Source organism: Sapajus apella, unplaced genomic scaffold (genome assembly GCF_009761245.1).
Source record: "Sapajus apella isolate SASKATOON/1434 unplaced genomic scaffold, GSC_monkey_1.0 scaffold224, whole genome shotgun sequence".
NCBI lineage: Eukaryota > Metazoa > Chordata > Mammalia > Primates > Cebidae > Sapajus > Sapajus apella.
This window is the reverse complement of record NW_022437164.1, coordinates 95960-100092: the sequence shown is the minus strand read 5'-3', so window position 1 is coordinate 100092 and position 4133 is coordinate 95960. Positions and strand designations below refer to the sequence as shown.

Genomic DNA, 4133 nt, shown 5'->3' with positions numbered 1-4133 from the left:
TTTTGTATTTTTAGTAGAGACGGGGTTTCACCATGTTGACCAGGATGGTCTCGATCTCTTGACCTCGTGATCCACCCGCCTCGGCCTCCCACAGTGCTGGGATTACAGGCTTGAGCCACCGCGCCCGGCCTCTTTACTTTTATTTCCATGGGGAAACCACTTTTGATTTACTGCCTCTGCAGGGTTTATCAGATTTCTCTGACCTCAACCTGGATGAATAAATATATTTTCATTGTTACCTGGCACACAATGTCCACTCCCTTCTACCCCATAATGGAAACAAAAATTTCATGACACAAGACTTGTCTTGTTTTGAGACAAGGTCTCGCTCTGTTGCCCAGGCTGGAGTGCCGTGGTGAGATCTTGGCTCACTGCAATCTCTGCCTCCCGGACTCAAGTGATCCTCCCACCTCAGCCTCCTGAATAGCTGGGACCACAGGTTCACACCACCATGTAGTGTTATTTTTGTATTTTTTTTTCTCTTTTTTGTAGAGACGGGGTTTTGCCATGTTGCCTGGGCTGGTCTCAAACTCCTGAGCTCAAGCAATCTGCCTGCCTTGGCCTCCCAAAGTGCTTAGATTACAGGTGTGCGCCACCACACCCAGCCAAGACTTGTCTTACAAGGTGGTAGACACTCTGATATTTTTTGTTGTAATCTATTTTATTTTTAAATGTTGAACTCAGCTCATTAATGTATCTTCTGGATCCACAGTTAAAAAAAAAAAAAAACCTCTTTAACTGCTAACAGAGACTATTATCTCAGCACTTGCTTTGCAGTGAGTTAGAGGTGAGAAGGTAGAATACAGAAAGCCCACTGTCCAGCTTTGAATCTGGCTATGCTGATTGCTGTGTGGCTTTGAGCAACTTACTTGACCTTTCTGACCTCCTTTCCTTATCTTGAAAGGCAGGATGGTAATATAATACTCCACAGTCCTTTTGCAAGAATTGGTGGAATGATACCCGTGAAAGACTCAGCACGGAGCCCAGCACACAGTGAGTGTTCAATTAACGCATGCTCAACGGAGCCGCACCTTGGATCGTTCTCCCCATGTTCCACAGAGGAAATGCATGGTCAGAGAGAGGACGTGACTGTCCAACATCACAAAGCCAGTCGGGGGACTCCAGAGTCCAGAGCTGGCTCCCTGCACTCTCTTTGACCTCTTGACTCCTGGCCAGCTCTCAGCTCCTGCTTCCGCTCAGACCCAGCGTCCAGCCTGCATCTGGCACCCCCCTGCCATTGCCCTATCAGTCACCACCACTTCGCAGCACCTGGCCACACACGTGAAGGTCTTGGTTCCTGACATCAAACACATCTGGGCTCAGATTTTGCTATTTCCTTCTTGTGGGATCCCAAACTGGCTTCCCCAACCTAAAGCTCAGTTTACTCCTTGAAAAATGGGTTGGAATTCCTGTTTGTGGGTGGGTGCACCTGGGGCTCACACCTATAATCCCAGCTCTTTGGGAGGCTGAGACAGAAGGATCGCTTGAGCCCAGGAGTTCAAGACCAGCCTGGGCAACAAAGTGAGATGTCTCCTCTACAAAAATAAAAATAAAAAATTAGCTGGGTGCCGTGTCATGCACCTGCAGTGCAGCTGAAGGAGGCTGAAGAGGGAAGAGCCCAGGAGTCTGAGGCTGCAGTGAGCTGTGATCACCCTACTACACTTCAGCCTGGCCAACAGAGTGAGACCCTGTCTCAAGAAAAGAAGAGAGAGAGAGAAAGAAACAGAGTCAGAGACAGGGACAGGGAGAAAGGAGGAAAGGAAGGAAAGGAAAGGAGGGAGGGAGGGAGAAAAAGAAGAAAGGAAGGGAAAGAAAGAAGAAGGAAGAAAGGAAGGAAGGAAAGAAAGAAAAGAAAGAAGGAAAGAAAGATTATACTCAGGGCACTGAAATTTTATTTCCCAATTGCTTATTCCGGGCCAGGTTCCAGCCTAAGTGCCTCCCCACTAATTAAAGAATTTATTTAATCTTCAGGACAACCCCGTCGTACAGAGGCGTGATGGCTGAGATATAGAGAGGTTGAGGAACTTGCCCTGGGTCACACAGCAGCAAGTGTTGGGGGCCAGGTTTGGAATCCAGATGGACTGTAGCTCCCCACAGGAGGCGACGCGCATGCCACCCCACGGGAAATAAAATCACAATGTTTGGATTTGCTATAAAGGCCAGGGTCTTTTCGAGTTGGACACGGTTTTGGAATGCCACCTCTGCGCCCTAGCTCAGAGACCCTGGGTAAGTCACTCTCCTTCTGTCTTCACAAGCAGAAGCCTCCGGCCTCCTTCCGCTGCGCTGTGCTTAAGGCAATGAGGTCATGCTTGGAAAAAGTCCCTCAGGCGGCCAGGGCTCGGGACAGAGAGGCTGTTGTTTGTGACCCACGTGAAACAGGCAGAAAGGGGGGCGCAAGTGTGGAGCCCCGGGCGGCCCGGGCCGCGCGCCCTCCCAGCGCCTCCACCCACCCCGCTCTTTCCCGCTCGGCAGGGCCCCGGCTGCAGCCGCAGGGTGGGGGGCACCGCGGGCTCACCTCTGCCCGGCTCAGCCCCGGCCCCGCCAGGACGGAAATAACAACCCGCTCCAGATCCGGCCCGACTGGTTCTCAGACCTGTGGGAGCGGCGGGGAGGCGGGTGGGGCGAGGCGGGGTCGGGGGACCCCAGATGGGGAGACCCCTTGCGCGGCGTGGGCTTCACCGCGCGCTCCCTGAGGCCACGTGGCTGCGGCGGGGAATCGAGCGGCCGCGTCTCGGGGGGTTTCTGTCCATCTTCCCTCCCGGCCAGACCCGGGACCCCGGTCCCCCACCGCGCCTCACCTCGCGGTCCTCCCAGAGCGGGCCAGGCGCGCGCTCACGACTCCGGCTCCAGCCCCGACCCTGGTTCCGCGGATCCGAGTCCGCCTCCGCCTCCTAATCCCCGGCCCGCGCCTTCTTCCTTGTTCCTCGGGGCGGGATCTCACCTGGCAAAGAAAGTGTCATGTGGATCCCGGAGGGAATCCGGGAGCCAGGCACCCGGTCCGCACAGCCACCGCCTCCTTCGCCCGCAGGGCCCAGGCGTCCCAGCGCTTAGCTCTCTTAATCCCACGCCAGGCCCGAAAGTCAGGGCCCTCAGCTTCTCCTCCCTCAGATCCAGGGGTCCAGGCCCAGCCCCTCCTCCCTCAGACCGAGGAGTCCGGGGCCCTAGCCCCTCCTTCAGACCCAGGAACTCAGGCCCCCAGCTCCTCCTCCCTCGGACCCTGGAGTCCAGGCCCCAGCCCCTCCTCCCTCAGACTCAGGAGTCCAGAACTCTGACCCCTCTTCCCTCAGACCCAGGAGTCCAGGCCCCCAGCCTCTCCCGCTCTGACCCAGGAGTCCAGGCCCAGCCCCTCCTCCCTCGGACCCTGGAGTCCAGGCCCCACCCCTGGAAAGCGCTGTCCTAAGCCCCCTTTACCTGCACCGGGAGCTAAAGTGTCAGCCCCTCTCCGGGGCCATGGTGGTAGCCCAGGCAGAAGTGGAATCACCACCCAGTCCCCAGGCAGAGAGGGTTTTGGCACAGGCCACTCCCAGCCTTTCTTATCCCCCAAAAGTTTGCCTCTAGGATTTAAAGGACTAGAAAGCGGGGACAGAGGTGACGCTGAGTCCCCTCCGGGCTGAGTGTGGGGGCAGGAAGAGACAGGACTGAGTGTGCAGGGGAACGGGCAGAGGGGGTGGGGCTGGACCGGGCGCGCCCCCAGCCTGGCCCCTCCCCTGCCCAGCTTGGAATTTCCTGAAACTGGGGAAGTCTGGCTGTTTAGAAGAGTAATTTCTTCCAGATTGCAGCTGTATGGAGACAGAGAGAGAGAGAGAGAGAGAGAGAGAGAAGGGAGGGAGAAGGTCAGACTGAAAGCTGAGAGCGGATGAAGAGGTTGGAGGGTGTCTGAGGGGCAGCTCTGGCTTTGCTGCGGGTCCCCTAGATGAACTTCCCTGCCTGCAGCCACTCTGTCATAGAAAGGTCATATCTCATTCTAAGCACCCGTGTCCATTGGTCACAAGAGAGTGGAGTTTGGGTGTTAGGACAATTCCTGAGGGCCAGTGTGGGTGGGGCCTGACATGGGGACAGCAGAGTCCCGAGGCAGGATGCAGTTCTGTGGGAGGGAGGTGGAGGCCCAGGTGGGAGGCTGGGTCAGTGGGAGG

The 4133-nt window shown here is 56.4% G+C and overlaps 1 protein-coding gene across 1 annotated transcript in view; it reads right to left on the bottom strand.

The window, feature by feature from the left end:
- The window catches only part of CDC42EP5 (CDC42 effector protein 5), an 11927-nt gene extending 8273 nt beyond the window's left edge, over window positions 1-3654 (bottom strand). Inside the window, 2 exon segments of the mRNA XM_032271149.1 lie at window positions 2799-2941; window positions 3412-3654. The gene's annotated coding sequence lies outside the window, so the exon portion shown is untranslated.
- Window positions 3655-4133: the final 479 nt, after the last annotated feature.